This window comes from Siniperca chuatsi, linkage group LG13, assembly GCF_020085105.1.
Source record: "Siniperca chuatsi isolate FFG_IHB_CAS linkage group LG13, ASM2008510v1, whole genome shotgun sequence".
Lineage (NCBI taxonomy): Eukaryota > Metazoa > Chordata > Actinopteri > Centrarchiformes > Sinipercidae > Siniperca > Siniperca chuatsi.
In genome coordinates this window covers 2172233-2183196 of record NC_058054.1, presented here as the reverse complement: position 1 = coordinate 2183196, position 10964 = coordinate 2172233, and the positions used below count along the sequence as shown (strand labels likewise).

Genomic DNA, 10964 nt, shown 5'->3' with positions numbered 1-10964 from the left:
GGAGAGGTGGCAGTAGAGTTTCTGACTAGTTTGTTTAACAAGATCTTGGAGAGTGAGAGGATGCCCGAGGAATGGAGGGGAAGTGTACTGGTGCCAATTTTTAAGAACGAGGGAGATGTGCAGAGCTGTGGCAACTACAGAGGAATAAAGCTGATGAGCCATACAATGAAGTTGTGGGAAAGAGTAGTGGAAGCTAGGCTAAGGGCAGAGGTGAGCATTTGTGAGCAGCAATATGGTTTCATGCCTAGAAAGAGTACAACAGATGCAGTATTTGCTTTGAGGATGCTGATGGAGAAGTACAGAGAAGGTCATAGGGAGTTGCATTGTGTCTTCGTAGATTTAGAGAAAGCGTATGACAGGGTGCCGAGAGAGGAGCTGTGGTATTGTATGAGGAAGTCTGGAGTGGCAGAGAAGTATGTTAGAGTGGTGCAGGACACGTATGAGAGCTGTAAGACCGTGGTGAGGTGTGCTGTAGGTGTGACAGAGGAGTTCAAGGTGGAGGTGGGTTTGCATCAAGGATTGGCTCTGAGCCCCTTCTTGTTTGCTCTGGTGATGGACAGGCTGACAGATGAGGTTAGACTGGAATCTCCATGGACTGTGATGTTTGCGGATGACATTGTGATTTGTAGTGAGAGCAGGTGGAGTAAAATCTAGAGAGATGGAGGTCTGCTCTGGAAAACAGAGGAATGAAGCTTAGCCGCAGTAAGACAGAATACATGTGTGTCAATGAGAGGGACCCAGGAGGAACGGTGAGGTTACAGGGAGCAGAGGTGAAGAAGGTGCAGGACAAGTACTTAGGGTCAATGGTTCAGAGCAATGGAGACTGTGGAAAAGAGGTTAAGAGGCGAGTGCAAGCAGTTTGGAACAGGTGGAGAAAAGTGTCAGGTGTGTTGTGTGATAAAATCACACAAGGTGTTCAAGACGGTGGTGAGACCAGCGATGTTGTACAGCTTAGAGACAGCGGCGCTGAAGAAAAGACAAGAGGCAGAACTGGAGGTAGCAGATCTTAAGATGTTGAGGTTCTCTTTGGGAGAGACGAGGACGGACAGGATCAGGAACGAGGACATCAGAGGGACAGCTCATGTTAGATGTTTCGGAGATAAAGTCAGAGAGGCCAGACTGAGGTGGTTTGGACATGTTCAGAGGAGAGACTGTGAATATATTGGTAGAAGGATGCTGAGGTTGGAGCTGCCAGGCAGGAGGTCTAGAGGAAGACCAAAGAGGAGATTTATGGATGTAGTGAGAGAGGACATGAAGTTAACTGGTGTGAGTGAAGAGGATGCAGAGGACAGGGTTAGATGGAGGCACATGATTCGCTGTGGCGACCCCTGAAAGGGAACAGCCAAAAGGAAAAGAAGAAGATTATACAAAAGTTTGTTTAAGTATTACTTTAAAAAATAAAACATGTTTGTTATTTCATCTGGATCGTGTTTGTGGTCAGTTTGTTCTTTTCTTGTTTTCTCTTGACCTTGTTTCATCATTGTGCTTCTGTGCTGCTAGTTTGTCCTCACTGTGTGGAACAACAATGAAGCTGCTGGAATATCTGATGGAAATATAAATAAATCTAATATGAAATAAATCCCTCAGTTCAGAATGTTTGTGACTCTGGCTGAGATGGAGGTGAAATATGTGAACCTGGGCTGTGGTTTGCTGCTCTCTTCCTGTCACAAACACTGTTTGACATCTGTTGGTTTTTGTTCAGGCTGCAGGGATCATTTCTCACTGTGGGTACCAGCCTTAAAACAGGAGCAGTAGTAGGAGGCTGAATGAGAGAGTTTAACTCTCTTGATCTCTAACTCCCAGCCGTTCTGTTTATTCACAGCTGAGAAATCATTTATCTGAGGATGATTGTAGCCTGAAAAAACTCGACCATTACTCCTGGCAATAGCAATAATTCTTGTGAATGTTTCTTTCTTCTGGTACCAGTATACATAACTGTCATAACACTGGTCAGTTCCTCCACAGCTGAAGGAGACAGCTTCACCAACTCTCCTGGTCAATGTTAAATCATCCTGAATCAGCTCTGCTGCCATGGCAACCAGCGCTGTAGAGAAACAGACAGATGGATGAAGGTCAGTGTGACAGTGTTTGTTACAGGTTGAGTTTGCTGGCTCCTGATTGGCTGGAAACACTCACCTGAACACAGACAGCATAGAGCAGCAGCTGGGAGGGAAAGCATTGTGTGCAGTGGCGTTTCCTCTGGTGAACCTGGGGAGAAGTGGCGCTCTGATGCAGCCGAGGCCAAACAAGGACGAGCTGCGAGAGATCAGACGAGGGCCACGTGGTTTCTAACAGGTCCTCAGACCTCCCATCAGCCCCTGCGGCGGACAGATAAGGCCGCTGCTGCCGATTGACAGCTCAGCTGAAGCTGTCATGTGGTTTCAAAGGGGAGAGGAGGCGGAGCCGAGGAACAACATGCAGCACACGGTTACCATAGAGATGGAGGACTGCATCCTCATCACCGACTGTCTCAGTCTGTTCCCTGTAGAAGGATCTGATCTTTCTTTCTGTCTGACGTTTGTGTTAAAATAGATGTTTTCACATTGTAAACTGCAATGAAACTACTGATAAAATACTAATAATCCCACTTCTGCTGCCAGTCTGATTTAAACTGTAACTTACACAAGTGCACTGAGAATCAACAACAATAGAAACCCTCTAAATGTTCTTTGAACACTTATTATTTGTCTGAAACATTTTAGTTTGACAATATGAGGATTTAAGACATAGAATAAAATCATTTGAACAGTCCGATATGTTTTTACACTTCAAATATTATCAAATAATATATGATTTGGGACCAATCTAAATATTTTGTCACAGTAACAATATTTTCAGTTTACTGTGAATATTTCTGTATATTAAATATTTTCAATAAAATGTCAGTATTTTCCTGCTGAATGTCTGGGTATAATTTAAAGTTCAGGTCCACATGCTTTGATACACAAAAATAAATTCAAGTTTGCCTGTAAGTTCAGTTTCATTATTATCGATACTTGCTTGTAATTCAAATATCAACATTTTAATTTGTATAGGCCTATAATATTCAATTGTAATTCTAATATTACAAAATAAAAACAATCTGCAGCTCATTTGGAAAAAACAGAATATTTATTCATAAATATTCAAAGAAAGGGTTTAACATTTGACTCCTAAGCTGAAATAAACTAAAATATACAATTCACCAGTTATATTTTTCCTTTTATATATATATATATAAAAAACTTTGTCCTTCACCCTCCGCGGGTGGTCTCATCCTTCCAGCTCGGGTCCTCTACCAGAGGCCTGGGAGCTTGAGGGTTCTGCGCAGTATCTTTGCTGTTCCCAGTACTGCACTCTTCTGGACCGAGATGTCTGGTGTTCTTCCAGGGATCTGCTGTAGCCACTCCTCCAGTTTGGGGTCACTGCCCGAGTGCTCCAATGACCACGGGCACCACTGTTGCCTTCACCTTCCAGGCCTTCTCCAGCTCTTCTCTGAGCCCTTGGTACTTCTCTAGTTTTTCATGTTCCTTTTTCCTGATGTTGCCATCGCTTGGTATCGCCACGTCAACCACAACGGCTTTCCTCTGCTGTTTGTCAACCACCACGATGTCAGGCTGGTTCGCCATTACCATTCTGTCAGTCTGGATCTGGAAGTCCCACAGGATCTTGGCTCGGTCATTCTCTACCACCTTTGGAGGTGTTTCCCACTTTGACCTCGGGGTTTCCAGTCCATTCCAGTGCAGATGTTCCTGTACACTATGCCAGCTACTTGGTTATGGCGCTCCATGTATGCTTTTCCTGCCAGCATCTTACACCCTGCAGTTATGTGCTGGATTGTCTCAGGGGCCTCTTTGCACAGCCTACACCTTGGGTCTTGTCTGGTGTGGTAGATCTAGGCCTCTATTGCTCTGGTGCTCAGGGCCTGCTCCTGTGCAGCCATGATGAGTGCCTCTGTGCTGTCCTTCAATCCAGCTCGCTCTAGCCATTGGTAGGACTTCTTGATATCAGCCACTTCAGTTATGTTCCAGTGGTACATCCCATGTAGGGGTTTGTCCTTCCATGATGGTCCTTCCTCCAGCACGTCTTCCTCTGTTCCCCATTGCCTGAGACATTCCCTGAGCACGTCATCTGTTGGGGCCTTATCTTGGATGTACTTGTGGATCTTGGATGTTTCATCCTGGATAGTGGCTCTCACACTCTCTAGTCCACGGCCGCCTTCCTTACGGCTAGCGTACAGTCTCAGGGTGCTGGATTTGGGATGGAACCCTCCATGCATGGTGAGGAGCTTTCGCGTCTTAACGTCTGTGGTCTGTATCTCTTCCTTTGGCCACCTTATTATTCCCGCAGGGTATCTGATCACTGGCAGGGCGTAGCTGTTTATTGCCTGGGCCTTGTTCTTGCCACTGATCTGACTTCTTAGGACTTGCCTTACTCGTTGGAGGTATTTGGCCGTTGCCGTCTTCCTTGTTGCCTCTTCGAGGTTGCCATTTGCCTGTGGTATTCCAAGGTACTTGTACCCATCCTCAATGTCTGCTATTGTTCCTTCTGGGAGTGAGACCCCTTCTGTGTGGACTACCTTCCCTCTCTTTGTCACCATTCGACTGCACTTCTCAAGCCCGAATGACGGTATCCATAGCCAGTCTTGTTGATTATTTGGCGGGGGGGGGTTCAGTCCTATGCAGAACAGCAGTGGGGACATAGCATCTCCTTGGTATATGCCACATTTGATGGATACTTGTGCAAGTGGCTTGCCATTGGCCTCAAGGGTGGTTTTCCACAGCCTCATCGAGTTTGCAATGAAGTCTCTTAGAGTCCTGTTGATGTTGTACATCTCTAAGCATTCAGTGATCCATGTGTGCGGCATTGAGTCATATGCTTTCTTGTAATCAATCCAGGCAGTGCACAGGTTGGTGTGTCGGGCTCTGCAGTCTTGGGTGACTGTTCTGTCAACCAGGAGTTGGTGTTTGGCTCCTCTGGTTCCTCTGCCAATGCCCTTCTGTGCTTTGCTCATGTATTGATCCAGCCGCGATGATGCCTGACATGAGCCTGACACTACCTTCCCTCTCTTTGTCACCATTCGACTGCACTTCTCAAGCCCGAATGACGGTATCCATAGCCAGTCTTGTTTGATTATTATGAGCTTCCATGTTGTGGAGAGACAGGTTATTGGCCGATAGTTGGATGGGACTGTACCCTTTGCGGGATCCTTCAGGATCAGGATTGTGCGCCCTTCGGTAAGCCATTCAGGGTGCGTCCCATCTCTTAGCAGCTGGTTCATTTGTGCTGCTAGGCGCTCATGGAGTGCAGTGAGCTTCTTTATACGTTCTTCATACTTGAGACTCTTTCTTGGATGTCTGCCGCTGTGATGGTGACTGGAGACTGTTCAGGGAGGTTGCTGTGGTCCTTTCTCAGGGCGGCCAGCCACTGTGCATCGCTGTTGTGTGATGCCTCCCTTTCCCATATACTTTTCCAGTACATTTCCGTTTCCAGCCTTGGTGGGTCTGCTCTGCTGTTATTTGGCAGTTTCGAGTGCTTCAGGTATGGGCATCTGGTTGTACTTCTTGGGTACTTGCTTTCTCATTGCCTCTTTTGCCTCCAACCTTCGTTTCCATGGTGGGTACTGTCTCTCATGGCTCCCATGGTTGCTCTTGCAGCCAAGCATCTCTAGGATGCTGTGATGGTTGTGGTAGGGATCGCTCTCAATGCTGCATTCACATCTTCTAGGAGACTTTCTGATGGTACTTCACTTAGCCGTTGTAGTTGGCGTCGGGGTTGCCTTGTATTCATCCTCGCCATGATCTTATCTTTCAGGTCAGTCGCTGCCTCGTTCAGCAGCGGGGCTTCGTACCCAATCTCTGGTTGGGGAGCTGCTGGTTGCTCCCCTCTGACCTGTAGTCCTGGCTCCCCCTTGCCGTAGCATTTGTGTTGTACCTCGTCAATCTCAAGTTGTGATAGCAGTTGCCGCTTGTGGATGTTGGAACACTGAGCTACTAGTTGCTTCGCCGTAAGCCTTGATTGTGGGTTTGAAGTAACCATTCATCCCACATGCTGTGCATGTAACCCCTCTGACTAGGGTTACTGGAGTAGTAGCATTCCAACAGAGCCTTATTATCGCATCTCGCCCATCTCCGTCTTGTTCCAGTAGCCCATTTGTCGTCTCAATGCCCTGGTTCCCCAACACCTGACGCAGACCTTGTTTGGCCGGGCGATGTCTGAGCCGGCATGTCATATATTTCATTGTCACTCATCATCATCATGAGGTAGGCAGCAGCGTGAAGGGTCTTGCCTAAGGACCCACACTGGATGATGGGTCATTGCTCATTGCGCTCCGAGGGGGATTCAAACCCTTGTACCCCCGTGAATGTCCCGTGGCCTACCAAATCGAGCTATCCAGCCGTTCCACACTGGATGATGGTCATTGCTCAATGATATATATATAGAAGAGCGCAGTACTGGGAACAGCAAAAATACTGCGCAGAACCCTCAAGCTCCCAGGCCTCTGGTAGAGGACCCGAGCTCGAAGGATGAGACCACCCACGGAGGGTGAAGGACAAAGTTTTTTATATATATTTATATTTCATATATATTTATATTTCTCCTTCCTATATAGAGTTGATATAAAGATAACCTGTACCTGTATCTACATGTTTTCAGGACACAACCACATGTCCTGACTGAGCGAAACCAAAACTTACTCTCTCCTATTTATTACATAATATTTGATATTATTACAGAACATTTTACATAATATATTGTGAATGATCTTTATGTTGATCCAAGATGTTTTTTACACTCAAGCCATCACTTTAGACCTGTAGTTATCACCTCGTACTACAGTTTATATGACAGTACTTCTGTCAGGATTATAACTGTCACACTGCTGCCCTCTAGTGTTTGCAACAACACACTGCGCCTTCACCTGATACTACTACTACTGCTACTAATACTAATACTGCTCCAACTACTGTACTGCTGTTACTGTGTAGAACAGATCCTTCACACTGCTGCCCTCTAGTGTCTGCAGGTACACACTGACTCACACACAAGGCCTCTACTACTACTACTACTACTACTACTGCTACTATTACTACTATTACCACTATTACCAGGCGGTACTACTACTACTACTACTACTACTACTACTACTACTGTGGCTGTTGCTGCTTCTACTGCTCCTAATAATACTAATAGTACTTCCACTTATGTGCTGCAACTAACTGACTTGACTTTAAATATCAGTTCATCTGTTTCGATTAAGAATCAAACAAAAGATCTGCACACTGTACTAGTAGCTCCTATCAATTTTTATCAAGCAGCATTTCGATCTAACAGAGATCTTCGCCAGGCATTGTCAAATCACCGTCACGAAGCAGAGCGGACAATATATAGACACAAACACATTGATCACTCAGGTGACTGTGATCAGCATGATTGAGAGTCAATCTACTCAAGCTGGACCAATCAGAGTAGAGCTGGACAACACATGGGGGACAAAGCATGCTTCTGGGAAGAGGGCACGAGCAACTAGAAACAACAGGATCAATACTATACAGGCACAAAGCAAATCCAACACATCAGAGTCCAATGTATTTCATAAATCACGTAAACCATCCAGAAAAAACAGTTATCATAAAGATTACTATATAGGAAAATACATAGAAGAAAGTGAAATTACTCGCCCCAAAAATCAATATTACATTATTGCCAATATTATATAGGCACAAACTGAATCCAACACATTAGAAGTTGAGCCAAATATATTTCATAAATCAAATAAATCTGGGAAAAATACATAAAAACTGCAAATAGAGTATAATAATAAAATAGTAAAATATAAAAGTAGAAAACAGTAATATATTACTCGTCCAAAAAAATAGTTTTTTAACAATACAAGCAAATTCAGCCACGCAATCAACCAGAATCTATATTGATACCTATACAACAGGAAGAGGTTCAGTCTGAACAGATGAGTTTTCAGTTTCTGCTGTCCTGATGTCGATGGGGAGCTCGTTCCACCATTGTGGAGCCAGGACTGCAAACAGTGGTAATGTTGTTGAGCGGTAGCCGGGCCCCCCTCGTAGTGAGGAAGTAGCAAGCAGACCGGCAGTAGCAGAGCGTAGTGGATGGGCTGGGGTGTTTGGTTTGACCATGTCCTGGATGTAGGATGGGCCTGAGCCATTCGCAGCACGGTAGGCAAGTACCAGTGTCATGAATCGTATTCGAGCAGCCACTGGTAGCCAGTGCAGGGTGCGGAGGAGCGGTGCAGTGTGGGAGAACTTGGGGAGGCTGAAGACCAGCTGGCCTGCTGCATTCTGGCCTGCTGCAGAGGTCGGATGGCACATGCAGACAGACCAGCCAGGAGTGAGTAGCAGTAGTCTGTGTGTGAGATGACAAGAGTCTGGTCCAGTACCTGCACCTACTGGGTGAGGAACAGACGTATCCTCCTGATGTTGTGGAGGATAAATGTGAAGGAGCGGGTCGTCGCAGCGATGTTGGCAGCGAAAGACAGCTGGTCATCCAGTATCACATCCAGGTTCCTTGCAATCCGAGCCGAGGAAACCACAGAGTTCTCAATGGTCATAGAGAGTTCGTGAACGGCAGATGCTTTCCCTGGAAGGAGGAGCAGCTCAGTCTTGTCGAGGTTGAGCTTCAGGTGGTGAGCAGACATCCACTGAGAGATGTCAGCCAGACACGCAGAGATTGCCAGCTGGGTTTCAGACCGGAGAAAGACTTAGTTGAGTGTCATCTGCAAAGCTGTGGTAGGAAAAGCCATGCGAGTGAATAACAGAGCCGAGTGACTTGGTGTGATGAGAGAAGTGGAGGGGACCCAGAACAGAACCCCGAGGGACCCCAGTAGTGAGGCTACAAGGTTCAGATACAGATAATCTCTAAGTTACTAAGTACAGTCCTTGAGGCAGGATGTGAACAGGGAGAGTACAGAGCCTGAGACTCCCAGTTCTTGCAGGGTGGAGAGGAGGATCTGGTGGTTCACTGTGTCAAACGCTGCTGAAAGGTCCAGCAGGTTGATGACGGAGGAGAGGGAGGCAAGGAGGGCAGTCTCAGTTGAGTGGCCTGCCTTGAAACCAGACTGGTGGGGGTCAAGGAGGTTGTTGTGGTGGAGATATGCAGAAAGTTGAGTGCAGACAGCACGCTCAAGTGTTTTAGAAAGAAATAGAAACAGAGAGACCAGTCTGTAATTCTTTTCATTAGAAGGGTTGGGTTTCTTTAAAAGAGGGTTCACTCTCGCTGCTTTTACAGTGATAGGAAAATGAGCAGTTGTCGGAGAGGTATTGAGGTGGGTGAGAAAAGGAAGGAGGTCAGGAGCAATAGATTGGAAAAGGTGACAGGGGATAGGGTCAACAGGGCAGGTGGTTGGGCGGTGGGAGGTAACCAAGTTTAGTACCTTGTTGGGAGAGAGTGGTGAAAAGAAGGTTAGAGTAGGAGATGAAGAGGCTGAGGAGGGAGGTGGTGGAGTGGGGGGAGGGATCAAGGAGCGTAGAGAAATTAGAAAAAAGGTTTTTGGGGTTGGAGAAGGAAGATTGGATTTTGGATTGAAAGAAGGAGCTTTCAGCTGCAGATAAGGAGGCGGAGAAAGAGGAGGTCCTCGGAGCGCTTGGATTTCCACCATTTTTCTTTCAGCAGCCCATGTTCTGTCAGCACGCACTGAGTCAGACAACCACGGAGCAGGAGCGGTCGGGACAGAGAGAAAGTCCAGAGAGGAGGACGAAGTAGAGAAGAGAGTTTCTGTGGCAGAGTCAGGAGGCCTGAGTGAGAAGGAGTCAGGTGAGGAGAGAGCTGATAGGACAGATGAGGCAAGAGAGGAGGGAGATAGGGAGCGAAGGCTGCAGCGGATAGGGACAATATGTGTAGAAGAGGTTAGAGAGGTTTGAGAGTTTGAGAGAGGGGAAGAGAGCAGGAGATGAAGAAGTGGTCAGAGACATGAAGAGGAGTCACAGAGAGGTCAGTGGTAGAGCAGTTCCCGGTGAATATAAGGTCGAGATAGTTACCAGCTTTGTGAGTAGAGGGGGGAGAGAGTGAGAGAGTGTAAAAGTAGTAAGTCAGATGTTAACTTCTCTGTCTGGATGTTGACGTCACTGAGAAGTACGTTTTCAGGGATGTTCGACAGCAGGACGTCTAATTCCTCCAAGACGCTCAGTGCAAATTGTTGCTGATGTACAAAAAGAGATGGTCTGTTGATATTTGGCACAAATCTAAGTGACAAACATGTTGTCTGATTAAAAACAGCTAAAGTGTAGAGTCTTACTGTTGCAGCTACATTCAGGTATATATGGAAACATGATTTATGTTTTTATAAATAGTTAATTTCCTGTTGTATTGTCATTATATGATGATTAAAGGGCGACTGTATTTACTAAAATGCTCTTCTGGATGAATGAGAATAAAAAACTTGTGTTTTCGGAAGGAAACCTTTTTGTTTGATTTCATTAGTAGAGAACGAGACAGGAGGCGAAGTCGTTTGTTTGCAAAGTGATGCAAGAATTCAGTTCATGTCCGACTAATGTTTCACCACAGCAACAGTGTCTCATAAGTCCATGTGGGCTGGGCGCTTGTGTATGTACAATAACTAACTAACTGACTAACTAACTAATATGATCCATTTTATTTTTATTCTCCTTTAAATTAAATCTATTCATTTCTTCACTGTCTTTTGTTTCTAATTTATTTTATAGTTAGTGTATGTAAGCACTTTAAAACGAGCTCAGTGTGTGAACTGTGTTATATAAATGAATTTTCCTTGCCTTACTACTATTATTACTACTACTACACATTCCCACATTCTGCGTTGCCATTCCCCATCCATCCACCTGATGCCCTCAGACTTTCCCACCTGTCCCAGTCACACGATTCTCACATCCACCTGCTCACCTGTTTCCACTTTCACTCATCAGCCCAGCAGTATATAACCGGCCTGTTTCCTCTCATTTCCTGCTAAATTGTCCATGTTGCTATATTACTTATGG

The 10964-nt window shown here is 45.8% G+C and overlaps 1 long non-coding RNA gene across 1 annotated transcript; it reads right to left on the bottom strand.

Annotated features, from left to right (window-relative positions):
• Nucleotides 1-1906: 1906 nt before the first annotated feature.
• Nucleotides 1907-2250, bottom strand: LOC122886993. The gene is made up of 2 exons (XR_006380450.1): nucleotides 2137-2250; nucleotides 1907-2044 (listed from the first exon to the last, which is right to left on the bottom strand). It is a non-coding gene; the product is annotated as an uncharacterized LOC122886993 (long non-coding RNA).
• Between the last annotated feature and the right edge of the window lie 8714 nt (nucleotides 2251-10964).